Below are 18,059 nucleotides of genomic sequence, written 5' to 3'. Positions count from 1 at the left end.
ATTGATACACCATGTAATAACTTGACATTCACATGTTTAACATCCAACAGGAGGGCTTCCATGACCAACACCAGGACTGTGGCCTGGTGTTGTGGGTCGGAAGGCGTTTGCTTCTTTCACTGCAACAACTGTGTAGCTGGGTTTGGAATTAGATGGGTTTTTGGGTTCTATAAACCCAGAATTCGAATTAGACGGGTCTGCGGTGTTCATCGATCTTGCTTCAGTTGAAATGATTCCAGAAGAGAGAACCAATGCAAGAAGAAACACACATGCACACAGAAGCTTGGCTTTGGCCATGGTCGCCATTAGGGTTTTAGAAAGCTGAGAGAGAGATTGTGTGTGAAAAGAGAGGAGCTACTATAGCTAGTGAGTAGAGGTGTGCGTCCAACTGAAAGTGATATAGGGTTTGTAAAGAATTATAGATATACTTAGATAGATAGGGAGTTACTACAAATTCCGCTGGCAGGTTTATAAGTTTGCTGGCCTTTTTAATGCCCACATTCGTTTGTAAGAACTCCGGAAGGATAAAAAAAATGTATTCCTGCTTTCATCGCATGGAGAAGAAACAATTGTTTGGTGTTCCGGAAAAGAGGCTGAAAAGCAGTCAAAATTGGAAGAAATATGGAACGTATAACACATATGGGGAAACAAGGGATGAATAAGTGTAGTGAGAAGGAGCGGAAGAAACAGAAAAGAATGAATGTAACTGTTGTGGCCTATTTAACTGAAAGGTTGAAGAGGGGTGAGGCAAGAGAGAGAGAATGGAGAAATTGTATAGATTTCTGTGTGTTGTTATTCCCCTTGTCCAGTAACTTTATTTATAGTAGAGAATGAATAGAGCATTAACTTGTCCTCCAATAAATAAAATCTTATAGGAAAAGAATAACTAGTAACCAAATCTATTTTTGTCAAGTTCAGGTTCAGCCGGCATGGCACTAATGAATATTTTCCGGTATGGTGTTATAGCTCTCTTTGGTATGTAGGGTAGATAGGGAGCCGCGACATTGTTTTGTCATTTTAGTTTGATTCTGTTTAATCATTTTCAGCAATTCACTAGGGATTTGCTAGTTTTTGTTTTCTCTTTAGGAGAGTTCTTTCATTTTAGTTTTTTGTGTTGGTGTATTCAATCTTTCAAATTTACCTGTGAAAAGAATGGAGCCGTTTGATTTGGTGGATCTACTTAATTTATGTAGTGTTTAGGCATAATGATGATTAATTAATTGATGTGGTTAGACTCGTAGGCATTGTGCTCAATGTCTCAATATGATTCGTGAGTTTTTGTACTCACATAATCTATGTGTAACACGGGATTAGCGATTTTATGGATCCTTGTAATTTTGTAATTTCTGAGGAGCTTGACTTCCAACGAAGTGCTTGAAGTTTGCTCATTGGTTTGCAATTGTGCATGCTTTCTTAGAACTTTTTAGACATAGTTTGCAAGAATCGGTTATGCTCTCCTAAGGTCCTCATTTTGTAGACCTGTGAGGATTAAATGGATATCAGCCACAAGATTATATTAGTTTAGATTCAAAGGTTTAAAATATTTGACAACTTAGTGAAGCAAAACCAACTTAAAATCTATAAACCGTTAGAAAACTTAAACTTGTGTATTATACAATTTAAAAATTAAGGAATTTAGTGATAGAAACCTGAATTATGGAAGAATTTTGTCGTTGATCAATTCTTTATGTACTCAACTAGGTCAAATAAAATCCCTACACAATTAAATTTGGGTAAATCTCAGTTTACTACTATTAAGTTTCGTGGTTTTCAACATTTGGTACATGAAGTTTTTTTATCCTAGAGTCATACCTAAAGTGTTAATTTTGGGACAGTTTCATACATCCATTAGTCTGGCTGTTAAGTCTTCATTTAACTGATGATGTGGCACTTATGTGGACAATGACTAAGCGCCACATGTCATTAAGAGGTCCACGTGAAAATAAAAAATTCAAAAAAATAATTATTTAAAGAAAAGTAAAAATTAAAAAAAAAAATAAATAAATAAAAAAAAAACAAATCCCTTTCTTCTTCCCCAAAATTCCCACCCGTGCCCACCCTCCCATCCCCCATCACCCAGGTCATCTCTTCCTATGCGTCTGCAGGCGCCCATTGCTGCACGAAAAAAAAAGCACCAGTTGCTGCAACAGCCAGCCCAGCGCGCCTGCACCAGCAGCTCCCGTGAACTCGCCTCCTCCTTCGGGATCACGTTCTGATAAAAAAATTTGAGGAACCCAGCCCTGCAACTCCAGGTCTGCAACTCCTTCCCCCTTTCATGGCGGCCCGTCTACCTCTTCTTCCGCTACACTCAGTCCCACCACCCCGATTTCACCCACACCGCCGTCTCCTTCAACAAAATGCTCGACGTCATCGGCAAGTCTAGGAACATTTGCACCGCTCGGATCCGGTCAGGGTTGAGCTCAATCGGCTTGAGAATGAAGTCGGAGATGCGAATGCGGGGTGAGACCAGTTGTAAGCTATTGAACCCACAATTCCACTTAGCCATAGACAACCTGCAAGCGTTATGGAAAGGAAAAACAAACTTGTCAAAACCTGAACCACAATATCAATAAATTACATTGGAAATTTGGAATTAAAACCAAAGGACAGATTTTTTTTTCACCAATATTATACAGACGGATGATGAAATCAATCAAAATTTGAAAACCCAAATCATAAAACTCAAACCCGAATCTAATAATTCAATTAAGAACACGGATTTAATTCCTAAATGCGATTACACCAAAGAAAATACAAAAACATCTTGCGTTTTCCAATAAAAATCGAAGAATAAAAAAGTAGGGAAATTTACCAACAGATCGAAGCTTGTGCTCGACAACCCATTCCCTGAGAGAATCGACCTTGCTCTTGGATTCCGACATTATGGAGAGACACTTTCTTCTTCTTCTTTTCTTTTGCAGAGAAAGAATAACTGAAGGGGGTTTTGAAGTTGTGGTCTTGTGGTGGCGGCTTTTGGTTGCAGAAACAAAACCGAATTTGTGTGGGAAGGTGGTGGTTGCGTACAGAGAAAGGGGGCCGTCGAAGAGGATGAGGGTTGAGTGGGTGGAGTCGAAGAGGGAAGGGGAAGGATGGATGTGCAGAGGTTGGGTAGGTGCAGAGGAGAGAATGGAGGGAGAAGGGAGGGGTCGGGGTGGGGAAGACGAAGGGGTTGTGGGGTTTTTTTGTTTGTTTTGTTTTTGTTTTTTTTAATTAATTTTTTTAATTTTTTAATTTTTTTTAATCCTAATGACATGTGGCGCCCGGTCATTGTCTACATGGGCACCACATCATCAGGTAACGGAAAACTTAACAGCCAAATTAACTAATGTACGAGACTGTCCTAAAATTAACACTTTAGATATGACTTTAAGACGAAAAAAAATTTCATGTACTAAATGTTGAAAACCATGAAACTTGAGGGTGGTAAACTGAGATTTACCCTTAAATTGTAAACAAAATTTAAAAATAAGAGAAGAAAGTAAAAATAATAGAAAAAGCAGACACGGGGTAGGATATATATAGAACACTCTAACATGTCGGCTATGTCACATCCTGGCCCGAGTCCACCACATTTTGGGCCCGTTCCACCGTCGTAACACGATATTGTCCGCTTTGGGCTTACCATTCCCTCACGGTTTTGTTTTTAGGAACTCACAAGCAACTTCCCAGTGAGTCACCTATCCTGGAAGTGTTTTGGCCTCCTTCTCGCTTAACTTTGAAGTTCCTACGGAACCCGAAGCCAGTGAGCTCCCAAAAGGCCTTGTGCTAGGTAGGGATGAGAATATACATTTAAGGATCACTCCCATGGGTGATGTGGAATGTCACAGGCTACAACCGACAAGAAGTTTTAAAATATTTAAAAATAATTATTAACGTCGGCTAGAAGCGACACCATTCTCTTTTTAATCGAAATGCATTATTGCATTAATTTTAGGGACTTCAATAAAAAATCGAAAACAAACAAGGTTTCAATCAAAGAACGTTGATAAATAGGGACTGCATTCAAAGTCACCCTTTAGAAAACTTCATTTTCATCCTTGGCAAAGATGACTTTTTTATTAAAAGCATGAGTAAGATCAAAATCTAATTTTAGTCCCTTGATACATTAATAACCTCATTTATTAATTATACTTTGATTTTTTAATTATTTCCCTTTTTCTTCCTAATTTTGAATGTATTAATTTTATTTCATTATAATTTTCATTTTCATTTCATTGATCGTAATATATTTAAACATTTAGATAAACTAATTTTTGTTACACAATATATTTCGATGTACTTTGTCTTCTTCATTTAGATATATTAAATTCATTATAATACATACATTTAGATACACACATTTCGGTACATACATTTCAATACAAACATTTAGGTATATTAATTTAATATAATACATTTCGGTACACACATTTAGTTCCATTAATTTAATATAATACATTTCGGTACTAACATTTAAATACATTAGTTCAACATAATACATTTCGGTACTAACATTCAAATACATTAATTGAGTCTTTCAAGTTTGAAGAATGTTAAATAAAATTAATAAATTTAAAAACTCTTTTTGTCAAAAAAATAAATTAAAATTTGTATATGAATAAATTTAAATATTTAATGGGGTGACATTAAATAAAATGCACATTAATTATTTTGAATTAAGGACACATTAAGGGATTATAAACAATATGTAATCTAACACTAAGTTTATTTTAAATTTCAATCTTCTTGAAGGATTAAAGCTAAAAAAATATCCAACGAATATCAAATGCAAAAAATATGAATATTCATGACAAATGTGATATTTCATTTGATATTCCACAAAAGCAAGGAATCTGTCATCGAATACTAACTTATATGGATGAATAATCATAAATGTGTCATTAATAATCACAAACATGTGAAACAGCCCACCGCAAGTGAAACAAAAATTTCCGTCAATTGTTTTTTTATTATCGTATCACTAGCTAAATAATTCTTTGATTCTTCTGTGAATTAGGGGTTTAGAATTGATCCTGATGAATCAACCCTGCCAACGTCATTTAAATGTTGTCGATGTAAATTTTCACCTTCTTCAGTAACTTGTACCTACAAAACGTGGAGATAGACTTCTTCTAGGAAAAGGAAAATAATTGCCCCCAATACCTATTTAATTCTGCCTTAAGCAGGGGATTAAATAAATTTGGAGAACAATCATTATTCCAACAAGAAAGAGAAGCTAGAGGATATTTTTTCTTCCCCCCCCCCTAGCGTTCTTCTTTTCTTGCCCTTGCGAAGTGTCGATTCTCGTTGTTCTTCTTCTTTTCCGTGCCGGACCAAGGTAAGAAAATTTTGAATTTTTTGTTCTTCTTGAATTTTTAGGAGCTTTGGGGCTTGAAAATTTGGTTTGGTGGGTGCCAAGGATGCATAGAGTTGTACAACTTCACCTTTGGGTGATGGACAGGTACTGCCTTCGGGCGAATGAGAAGTTGATAATATTGATGATATACCCCCAGCTTCATGATGCGAAAATTATCTTAACACACAAATTTAACTCTCTTTTGACAATTGTAGTACAAGTATAAGTAAGGATCGTTCTGGACCAGGGATTAGAAGGGCTTGCTAATAACCTCTAAACTGACTCAAAAACATAAAACTAAATTTAAAAACACTTAACAAGACTCACAAGACTCAAGGCAAACTTAAAATACTCAAAACAGCTTAAAACAACCAAATAAACTTAAACTAGACACTAGGAATGACTTTGGACGAAAATTGACTTTTACTTGAATCAAAACACTTAAGAACACAAACTAAAACAGATTTGAAACACTTTGAAACAAGAAACAAAAAAAGGGGTTTTGATTTGGATGAAGTTAAAACAAACAAACAAGTATGAAAAATTAGACAGATTGTAAAACAAATGTGAGAAATAAGATGATGGATGGGATAGCTAGAGGTTTTTTCTCCACACATGACATGTAGGCAAACAACTTGATTTCCAGTTACTACTTCATTGAATTATGAACGACAATGCTCTAAATTAACCGTGACATCACTAGTTAACTCTCAGATTTTCCTTGTTTTATTGGATTGGATGACATCATTCGACAACCCAAAACATTCTTCAAAAGTTCCCTACATGACATCATAATAGAGATACAATCAAAGATCATTATGTTTAATGAAAATCATAAGCATTGACAAAGCACTTGCAACTATGACATCATGTCACTTATGCTAGGAATTGAACTTAACGCGATCGTTTATAAGCAACCTTCACTACATATGAATATAAGTTTGTAACGATTATGTGAAACTTCCTTATATTCTAGCAACGGATTTATGCATGCCAATTAAGTGTCGACCATTAATTAACAAATACAAATAAGTTATCAATCAAATAGTTAGGCCAATTGCATTCACGATTCAAGAGTTCATAACTGGAATTTATCAAATTATATTGCACACATAATCATGGCTTTGAAATCACCCATAGCCAAAAGGGGTTTAGCCACTCATATTTACAAGAAAATGGAAGGAAATGAATTTAAACATTAGAAACAAAAGAAAGAAAACACTTAAACGCTCCAACGATCCAAGTTGGACAGCAAGCACGTCCAAGCACTTTCCTTCCCTTCCTTTGCTATGGCACAAGGTGTTGGTGAGTGTTTGAAGGTTTGTTTATATGGAGGAATGGATGTAAAGATGAATGGATGTGTTTGGATGAAGGTTGTATTGAAATGGGGATGAATGATCAAGCAAAAACTAAACTATATGGCTACCACACACACTTCCTTTTATAGAGGAAGTGCATGGCAATGGAGGGAAATTGGTGGTGTGTGTAATGATTCAAGGGTGAAAATGAAGTAATGATGCAAAGCATAGGGGTAAAATGGAGTGGTGTTGCAGCAATGAGTGCATTGAGTGGTGTTTGAAATGATTCAAAGGTGAAAATGAAGTGATGATGCAAAGCATGGGGGGTAAAATGGAGTGGTGTTGCAGCTAGGGAACATGAATGATTGTGCACATGGTAGAGAAAGGAAAGAGAGGTGGAATGGTGCAGAAATGAGTCAAAGGTGGAGCAAGACTCATGATGCACAACATGGGATTCCAAATATGGTGGATGGTGCATCAATGAGTGCATGTAGTGGAGGTAAAAGTTTTATGAAATCTGATGGGTGAAGGGGACAAGAAATGTGCAGCAATTGAGTGCAATGATTCAATGTTTTGATGCATGAAATTAGAAATAATGAAGGAGACAAGGCTGGTGCACGGCAATGAAGTGTAATAAGTGTAATGGTGCATGAAATGAGTTCAAGAAATCTGGTGCATGAAGGGGACAAGGGTGATTATGCATGGCATGGGTGGAAATGTAAGTGGTGAATCAATTAGTGCAAGTAGGTGAAAGGATATTGTGCACATGGTAGACAAAGGAAAAGAAGTGGAATGATGCAACAAATGAGTCAATTGAGGGAACATGGATGATGATGCACGGCATAGAAATCCAAAGGGAGTGCAATGGTGGTGCACGACAATGATGGAAAGGTGAATGGTGGAGTGACACCCCTTTATAGCTGAGCTCTTTGTCCTTTTTACACTAATTCTTCTTTCTCTTTAATACATTCCTAGCCTCTTTAGTCTTCAATTTCGTCCATCCACCTTACTCCATGCATGTGTTATCCATTCCAAGCCCAAAACTGCTCCAAAATGCACAAAAATGCATCTTATTGCTTTATAAGGCCTATGGACCCACAAGCACACGAAAATAGCTTAAAATACATAATTAACTAAGAAATAACAACATAAATGCATGAGAACAAGCTAACTAAGTCGCATAAATATGCTCCTATCACTTCACTAGCCCGGGGCTAGTGTCAGAGTGTGTAATGTTATGTATTTTTTCTCATGCGTAACCCAGAGTCGTACAGCTTTACCTTCGGGTGATAGGGCCTACCATGTTTCTTCACTGGCGTAACTCAGTGTCGTACAGCTTCACCTTCGGGTGATAAACAGGTACTGCCTTCGGGCAAATAAGGAGTTGATGATATTGATGATATACCCTTAGTTTCACTAGCCCGAGGCTAGTGTCGATGTGTGTGATGTTATGCATTCCTTCTCCAGTGTAACCCGGAGTCGTACAACTTCACCTTCGAGTGATAAGGCCTACCATGTTTCTTCACTGGCGTAACCCAGTGTCATACAATTTCACCCTCGGGTGATGGACAAGTACTACCTTCGAGCGACTATGATACCCCTAGAAAGAGTACAGTATTGCTGAGATTTATGGTTTTTCCTTCAGGCGATGATATCACCGTTATTAGGCATGGTTTTACGCACATTTGTTTTATGAATGATTTCATGGCATGCTAGGGTTTTCAAAAAACCTATTATGTAGTATTATATGTGTTTTCAAAACCGGGGGAGGGGGTTACTATGTTCATAAATAAAATGGTTTTTGTATTATTAGTATTATTATAAACTTTGGTCCACTCACCTTTTCTGTTTTTTAGCCCTCTTAGGAGTTAGGATCAAGGCACATGATCTCGACGTCAGGACACTTCTACATAGGTATCATTCCCATGTTCGTATATTTTCCTAGTAATCCTTCCATATTATTCTTAGTAATTGTATGCTCTGAACACGTTCTTGCTTTGGCATAATCGTTCTAATTGCCTATCTTTTATTGGTATGCATGTTTAAAATGGCTTCATCACCCTCGGGTGTCAGCTAGCACATGCATACCCTAGTATGTGGGGATATCGGGGTTGAAGCATGTCAAATTTCCTTTAATTTTTGTAATTATATTTTCTAGGTACGCCAAGCGGAGGAATTGTATATGAAGGACAACTCCAAACCCTTTAGTCATCACGGTTTGACACGCCCTGATCTCGATGTCCGTGGGACATAGGAATGGTCACATGTTGGCCGACACTTGAGGGTGAAGAAAGCCAATTGTTGAATGCAAATGCTGAGAACAAGGAATAAATAAAATTTAAATATAATAAATTAACATGCAATTGAGGAACGTGTTCAGAGCATACAACTAGCTAGAACACTAAAAATAAATATTATAAAATTGAATGAGCAAATGAATGGATCTTACACCGAGATGACTATAAGTCCTAAGAGGGCGCAAAATAAACATGAGTGGTCAAGTTGATATACATAATAATAAAACAGTTATCAACATACTAACCCCTAAAGTTTTATGAAAACTAATAGCATAATATGTGATAGGTTTTTCCAAAAACCCTAACATGCCATAAAACCTTTCCAAAATGTATCTCGTATAAAGTGTGCTAACTAGTGGTATCATAATCGACCCGAAGGCCCCTACATCACCCGACCTGAAGGCCTAATATATAAATCTTCAATCGACCCGGAGGCCCCTACATCATTCGACCCGAAGGCCAATATAATAATCTTCAATCAACTCAAAGGTCCCTACATCACCCAACCCGAAGGCCAATATAATATCATTGACCGAAGGTAGAAAAGTGACCACTAAATACGCACAAAACATTGAATATAGTCTTTCCAAACATAGGTATATATATCTCAAAAATATCTTCATAGTATAAATTCATCCATCATCTATACTATAAACAAGTGTGCAAAATCATGTTCTAAATAGTATATCGTCATTCATTAGATATCCTATGAAGAACATGGGTTCGATAGAAAATATGGTATTTCAAAATATTCTAAGTAAGCATAATATCTCATAAAACATAATCATTAAATCATGTTTTTCATGTATGCATTTCTACTATTAAAACATGCATTTTAAAAGGGGTTCACTCACAGATACTTTGTTGCCGAAGAGCCATGCAACTAGTGAAAACATAATCACTACAATATATGCACCTAAGCACATAAAGGGTCCAATTATTAAAACTATATTATAAAAATTGACTTTGGGGAAACGGACGTAAAAAACGAATCCAGGACATCGAAATTACTTTAAGAGGGGTTCTGGACGAAAACCCAAAAAAGTCAAATTGTCAACGTTGACCAGTCAAAGTCAACGCTGACCGTTGACCAGGTCAATGGTCAGATCGGGTTGAAGTCAACGGGTCATGGGTCCAGGTTGGACTGGGTCAAACTAGGTTAGGTTAAACCAGGTTGGGTCGGTCATCCTTGGGTTTAGGCCGAAGGGTCATAGGCCTAAGGAAAAAGGGTTTAAGGTTTTAAAGCTAAAGGGTAAAAGCCCTTGGTCTTGGCCTAAAGGTTTAGAGGGCCAAAGGCCCGATGTTGGTCAAGGTCTGAGGGTCTGGGTTAAGAGGGTCAAGGGCTTTAGCCTCTTAGGCTTGAAAGCCCGACCCAAATGCCCTTTGGGTTTTTGGGGCTTTAACTAACTAAAATTAAAAAGGCTTTGGGCTAAGGGTTTTACGAGTCAAGGGCCCGAGGTTGGTCATGGCCCAAAAGGCCTAGAATCAAAAGGGTTTGGGTTTTGGGATTTGACGGGCCTTGGGCTTGGAAGCCTAGCCCAAAGTCTTGGGTTGGTTTCTCGCCGAGGAAAGAAGGCGGAGCTTCCTGTGCTCCGGTCAACAGAAAAACATCACCCTAGACTCCGATCTAGGTACCAAAACAAAGGTAGTGGTGAGAGGAAGAGAGTGTTACCTGAGATTTACTGTGAAACGGCTGGGGGCGACCGAAATCTTGCTCGAAAACCTCAGGGGTTCCCAGGAGGTTTTCCTGGTTTTCTAAGCTTCGCCGAGCTCCACAGAGACAATGAAGAGGGAAATGAGGTCCGTGAGGGTGGTGGTGGTGTTACGCCATCATTGGGGTGTTTCTTGGGTGTGGATCGAGAAAAGAGTTTGAGAAAGAGTTGAGATAGTGAGAGATTCAAGAGAGAGATAAGGGAAAGAGAGAGTAAGTGGGTTAGTGGGTGAGTCAGGGACAATGTGAAAATACAAATTAAGAATGGGGATATGGTTTCACAATCTACCCCTCTTATAAAAAATTTCGTCTCGAAATTTGAAATAACTTGCTACACTAAAATACTCAAAAACAAGAAGCAGAAAAATATCTATATATATGCGAAATGAAGAAATCAAGTCATAATAGTTGCACAAAAGGGAAAATGCCACACTGTCATGATCGGGTTGCAATGATTCCATCTTTCGTGCCTCCAGGCTCATACTTTCTTCCCCCATCAATGCAAACGTAGAAAACATACTTTATAAAGGTATAAAGTCAAAAGCATAAAATAGCTTAAGGTCAAAAGTAAGTACGTAAAATACGATAACGTCAAATAGATATGTACTAACGTATAGTTCGAAAACTCGCACAAACTTAAAACTAAAAGTGGAAAAACTCGACCAAACCTTTGCAACTTTGAAAATATGTTAAAACTATAATAAGGTAATTTAAAATACTTGTATTGAAAAACCAAAACTGAAAATGAAAGTGGGTCTCGCCCAAGCATACGTAACGTCACGTATTACTAGAAAGAGTGTCTTTGGATCGAGCCCCAATAATAGCAAATCCGTATTAACTATCGTATACGGGTCTACCTGCCCACTTTTTTAACGAACCCAGTGAATAAGTTATCTAGACAGCAGTCGACCACCCATGATATTGACCACATATTTGTTGTCTCAATAAGCAAGCAGTAATTTCCCAAAGATGCACAATTTCCCATATTGTAATTTTGATCTTCCGAATACTATTTTGCCTCTCCACGCTAGGGTGTACAAAGATCGTCCGATTCTCACCTCGACCGTGCTGTCGTACAGTTCTAAAAAGCACTAAATCAAATCTGCTAGAAGTGTTTCAACATCCATGCACTCACAACAATAAGGTCTTGAAGTGAAGCAGTGGAAAAATGCGTTGAGGCACAAACATCTCCTTATCATGCTACAATTCATGTTTATGAATTGTAGCATGATAATGAGTGATGACTATTCGATTCTATGTGAAGATAGTGATGCAATATGCTGACCACCTGTACTACAATCTTCACCAGTCTCTTACTAAAAGATGGCTTAACCTCACATCTACAAGGAACTCTTCTTGGTAAGTCTAGTAAACTTGTCGAAAGGTTATGCTCCTAATGTTTATGTCTGAATCAATAAGAACTGGGCGCACACTTCCGTCGAAATGATCGATCATGAATTCCTCACTGATTGAGCGAGAAACCATGTCGAGAAGGCTAAAAGAACATTCAAGAATTTGAAAGTCAGAACAAGTCTATCAAAATTAGAGTACAAGACCAAAGATACTTCACATTGCACGACACCTTGTCAAGATTTCCAATTTCCATGATTGCTACCTTTTTGGAAATTGATGAAAATAGCATCTGCTACCGAAAAGTCTCTCGAGAAAAGTATTTAGATGCCAACAAAGAACCCATTTGAAGGATGTACCTTAGAATTCAAGACAAGTGGCTACCATGTTAATAGTAGACCCAAAAGCTCAAGCCAAAAAAGCAGAATACGAGAAGTCACCTTCCCTAATAAGCAGTATCTTTTAGGATCCGTTGTAGTGCTCAAAGCACCTCTCTATTTTTTCTTAGTAGCAGATTTCTTGTCAAAAAAGGTCAATGTTGGTGGAAAGAAGAATGACTCGTAAATGATCAACCTAACAACCCGATGAAAGCACACACCATTCGAGATAAGTGTGAATTCTACATATGCTTAAGCCATAAGACAAGTGAACACAACGCATCATCCTAAAGAAATATTTAATCTAAATGAAGTCAACCCTCGAAGGATTTGGGGTGAAACTAACAATCGATGGTTAGGGAACTTGACTTCGTCGTTGGGGTAAGCAAGAGGGTTATCGATAGAATAATCACCGAGATTTGTTCAAAAGATCCACACAAATTTCTTTAGTGGGAACGAGTCCGAGAACATTGATTCGATCCCACCAACTACCACTTACTACACTTCGTAACAACTAGTGCTTCCTCGCTTTCTCTAACACACACTTCGAATGTTTCGAGCAAATTCCACAAAGATATGACTATGCCCGCAATTCTTAGGGAACACATATTGCAGAATGACATCATCGTCTCAGGTCTCCAGTTGGTCTTAACCAATTCGTACCACTAAGATTCTTCTACTTCCCAACACTCCTATGTAGGTCTGACTCTGCCTGTAATTCCTAAGGAATGCATGTTGCAGAGTATTGGTTTGATGTCAAAAGTTGTTCAACAAACCAATTCGTCACTGATGAAGCACAGTTCCGACACGAATTTTCTTTTTTCTTTAATACGATGTGACTTTTCATGTAGTATGAAGATTGCACAACCGTGATGAAATACAACAAATCCAGAAGTCGTGACATTCAAATGATGTCATGATTGACACACTACTAGAGTAACAGAAGATCCTAAGTATGCTCTGAACAACCACACTCTGAAACCAATGTGACATGCATCGATCCCGATGTCCTTGGGACATCAGAATGGTCACGTGCTGGCCGACACTCAAGGGTGACGAAAGCCATTTATTGAATGCAAATGCTGAGAACAAGAAATAAATAAGACTTATAAATTTAAATATAATGACTTAACATGCAATTGAGGAACGTGTTCAGAGCATACAACTAGCTAGAACATTGAAAAGAAATAGTATAAAATTGAATGAGCAAAGGAATGGGTCCTACACCGAGAGGACTCAAAGATGCCGATGCGGAAGTGCCTTGACGCTGGGATTGTATGCCTCGATTCTAAGTCATGAGATGGCGCAAAACAAACATGAGTGGACTAAGTTGATATACATAATAATAAAACAGTTATCAACATACCAACCCCGAAAGTTTTATGAAAACTAATAGCATAATATGTAATAGGTTTTTCTGAAAACCCTAGCATGCTATAAAACCTTTCCAAAACATATCTCATATAAAGTGTGCTAACTAGTGGTATAATAATCAACCCGAATGCCCCTACATCACCAGACCCGAAAGCCTAATATATAAATCTTCAATCGACACGGAGGCCCCTACATCATTCGACCCGAAGGCCAATATAATAATCTTCAATCAACCCAAAGGTCCCTACATCACCCAACCCGAAGGCCAATATAATATCATTGCCCGAAGGTAGAAAAGTGACCACTAAATACGCACAAAACATTGAATATGGTCTTTCCAAACATAGGTATATATATCTCAAAAACATTTTCATAGTATAAAGTCATCCATCATCTATACTATAAATAAGTGTGCAAAAGCATGTCCTACATAGTATATCATCATCCATCAAATATCCTACGAAGAACATGGGTTCAATAGAAAATTGGTATTCCAAAATATTCTAAGTAAGCATATATCTCATAAAACGTTTCATAAAACGTAATCATTAAATCATGTTTTTCATGTATGCATTTCTACTATTAAAACATGCATTTTAGAAGGGGTCCACTCACAGATATTTTGTCTCCGAAGAGCCACACAACTAGTGAATACGGAATCACCACAATATATGCACCTAAGCACATAAAGGGTCCAATTAATAAAACTATATTATAACAATTGAATTTGAGGAAACGAACGTCAAAACTAAATTCAAGACTTCGAAATTAGCCTAGGAGGAGTCCTGGACGAAAACCCAAAAAAGTCAAAAAGTCAATGTTGACCGTTAACCGGTCAAAGTCAGAGCTAACCATTGATCGGGTCAAAGTCAACGAGTCAAGGGTCTGGGTCAAATCGGGTTAGGTCAAACCAGGTTGGGTCAAAGGGTTCGGTCAACTATGTTAGGCCAGTTCTCTTTAGGTTTCGGTCGAAGGGTCCTAGGCCCAAAGGAAAAAGGGTTTAGGGTTTTAAAGCTTATGGGCCGAAGCCCTTGGTCTTAGGCTAAGGGTTTAGCGGCCAAAAACCTGAGGGCTTGGGTTTAAAGGGTTTAAAGGGTTAAGGGCTTTGGCCTCTTGGGCTTGGAAGCCCGACCTAAATGCCCTTTGGGTTTTTGGGGTTTTAACTAACTAAAATTAAAAAAGGTTCGGGCTGAGGGTTTTGCAGGCCAAGAGCCCGAGGTTGGTCACGGCCTGAAGGACCTATAATCAAAGGGGTTTGGGTTTTAGGATTTCACGAGCCTTAGGCTTGGAAGCCTAGCCAAAGGAAGGCCCAAAAGCCTGGGTTGGTTTCTCGCTACCAAAATATATCGAAGCCTTTTGTGCTGCGGTCAAAGAAAAAACATCACCCTAGACTCCGATCTAGGTACCAAAACAAAGGTAGTGGTGAAAGGAAGAGAGTGTTACCTGAGAATTGTCATGAAACTACCGGAGGTGGCCGAAATCTTGCTCAAAACCTCGGGGGTTTGCTGAAGGTTTTCCTGGTTTTCTGAGCTTCGTCGAGCTCCACAAAGACAAGGAAGAAGGAAGGGAGGTCTACGAGGGTTGTGGTGGTGTTGCATCATCGTCAGGGTGTCTCTTGGGTGTGGATCGGGAAAATAGTCCGAGAAAGATAGTTGAGAGTGAGTGAGAGGGATAGAGAGCTGAGAGAGTGAGAGATTTGAAAGAGAGATCGAGGAAAGAGAGAATAAGTGGGTTAGTGGGCTGCCCCATGGCAGCAGGAATGAGGGAGGGGGTCTAACATTTAGATTGAGATTGGGTATAAGATAAGGGACCAAATTGCACATTTTATAAACTTTCAGGGACAATGTGAAAATACAAATTAAGAATATGGGTGGGGTTTCACACGGTTGTTGGGAAATTTGTAAAGGATGGGTGTTATTTGAAGATCCACCTCAACAAAGAATTGGTCTTACGCCGGTGTTCGGAAATGCATACTCAAATGCAGATGGGGATGAAGATGGATCTCCTACCATTCAAGAAACAAGGGTAGAAAATTTGTCTCCGGGTGAAGGTTCCATACCTAGGGCAACGAGACGAAACAAGGCCCGAAAATTAAAGGAAAAGGGCAAAGCAAAGGATGATTATGCCTTTTCAACTAGAAATGAGGGCCTCATTGCGATTAAAGGTGGAGCAAAATGCCTTTGATGCGGAAGAAATGAACTGTAGGCATGAAGAATGGGCAAAACAAATACAAGAAGAGATGGTTGATAGGAACATGCAAAGGAACACTTCGGACTACACTCCAATGAGTAAGGCATATTTTGATAGGAAAAAGAGGGAATTATGGCCTGACGGGAGTTGTTTACATCCGACTATACTCCTACAGTCGTTGATGATGATGATGATGATAATGATTATAGTCTTTAAATTTAAGTTGTTGTAGTCTTTAATATTTAAGTTGTAATTTTTAAATTTAAGTTGTAGATTTTAATATTTAAGTTGTAGTTTTTTAAAGGGATACTTTGGATGCGGTCCTTAATCCTTAACATTCTTTGATTAAAACCTTAATGATATTCAAAATTTGATCAAAGTCCCTTGACTTTGGACACCTCATTATATTACTATTAATATTTATGTTTTTATAGTTTTGACATTAATTGTTTGATATTTTATGAGATTTATAATCCTATAAATTTAAAATCCCTCATTATGGTACTATTAGAAACGGTTACAATAAAAGAATTCAAACATTTTGATTGAATAAATGGATAAAAACTATGTAAAAATAAGAAATAATAAATGGCAAAAGAATGTATCCATAGTGTTAAAAAAATTGGTACATTTTACAAAAAAATTGGTACATTTCACATATAACAAAGTGGTACATTAATAAAGAAGAATGGGTACATTATAAATAAATTAGGGTACATATAAAAGATTAAAAAATTATGAGTACAAATGAATTTTTAAAAAATATAGGCCCTAAAAGAAGTTAATACATGGGTACAAAATAAAACTAAAAAGAAAATACTACAAATTTTAAAAAACAAATGTTGCAAATTAAAAGTGGGTACAAACTAAAAATATAAATATATGATACAAACTTTAGGCATAAAACATAAATATACCATAAGTAATTTTTCTATCATTTATTAAATATACAATGTCATGTGACGGTACACACATGCGTACAAACACAAATAAAACTTTAAAAAAGATGGGCACAAAAAGAAACTAATATATGGGTACAAATCAAAAATGAAAAGAAAATTGGTACAAATTAAAAAATATTTGCAAATTAAAAATAGGTACAAACTAAAAATAAAAATATATGATTAAAAATTTAGCCATAAATATAAAATACTAATTGTAACATTTTTAACACTAAAGGAATATATTTAAAAATAAAAATATTTTATTATTCAAATAATTAATCATATTATTAATACCCAAGGACCTTGATCAAAAATTAAAAATGAATAGGATTTTAATTAATGGAGTAACAAAAAGAAGGAAGTGAACTTAATTTCTCCTTTTTTAAATTTAAGTTGTAGTTTTTAAATTTAAGTTGTTGTAGTATTTAAATTGAAATAATAAATGTTTGGCCCTTTGGCCCTTTGGCCCCCTAGGTTGGAGATGATTTTTTATCACATGACTATGTTTGGCCTATGGTCTTTTGGCCCCCTCAGTTGGAGATGGTATGAAATATGGCCTGACATTGTTAATTAAAATATAATTTCTTGGATGACTATAGGGCTAAAGAGAGCCCTCTGGCCCTCCTTCGGTTAGAGGTGACCTTAGGCTTGCAAAAGATATATAGTTCTAGTAGTTAATAGTATTTGACATTGAATTCCAAGTTCGAATCCTTGTTCTCTTTATATATAAAATAAAGGACGTACAATTAGGTTTTGTCATTTTTTTTTTTCTAAATGGGCGACCTACCGTCATCTTTTTTACTATATCCCAGCCAAAGATGGATTACTATTACTACTTATCTAGCAATTTTTTCACAGAAATACCAATACCAAGTCCTCGATCTGGTCCTGCATGCATGTTGTCGCGTACAAAAAAAAAAAAAAAAAAAAAAATATATATATATATATATATATATATATATATATATATATATATATATATATATATATATATGTGCGCGCGCTTTGTCTTGTAGAGGGATACTTGATTAGGATGGTCCTGCATGGCTGCCTCCTCTCATTTCTCAAAAGAAAATAAAATAGAAGTGATAAGCTATATAGAGTTCTTCATGATGATGGGTGAACATGCATGTTGATAGCTACGTATGGATATTGTCAAATATTATCATTTGAGAAGTGATTT

General features: G+C 37.0%; 1 long non-coding RNA gene and 1 pseudogene across 1 annotated transcript; one reads left to right on the top strand and one right to left on the bottom strand.

The window, feature by feature from the left end:
* Window positions 1-1,734: 1,734 nt before the first annotated feature.
* LOC126632677 (uncharacterized) lies at window positions 1,735-3,243 on the bottom strand. Its single transcript, XR_007626793.1, has 2 exons — window positions 2,813-3,243; window positions 1,735-2,513 (listed from the first exon to the last, which is right to left on the bottom strand). It is a non-coding gene; the product is annotated as an uncharacterized LOC126632677 (long non-coding RNA).
* Window positions 3,244-15,656: 12,413 nt separating this feature from the next.
* On the top strand, window positions 15,657-16,148 carry LOC126632002 (uncharacterized; annotated as a pseudogene).
* Window positions 16,149-18,059: the final 1,911 nt, after the last annotated feature.

Source organism: Malus sylvestris, chromosome 8, assembly GCF_916048215.2.
Source record: "Malus sylvestris chromosome 8, drMalSylv7.2, whole genome shotgun sequence".
In the NCBI taxonomy this organism is placed as follows: domain Eukaryota; kingdom Viridiplantae; phylum Streptophyta; class Magnoliopsida; order Rosales; family Rosaceae; genus Malus; species Malus sylvestris.
The sequence above is the reverse complement of the archived record's forward strand: the minus strand, read 5'-3'. Positions and strand labels throughout refer to the sequence as shown.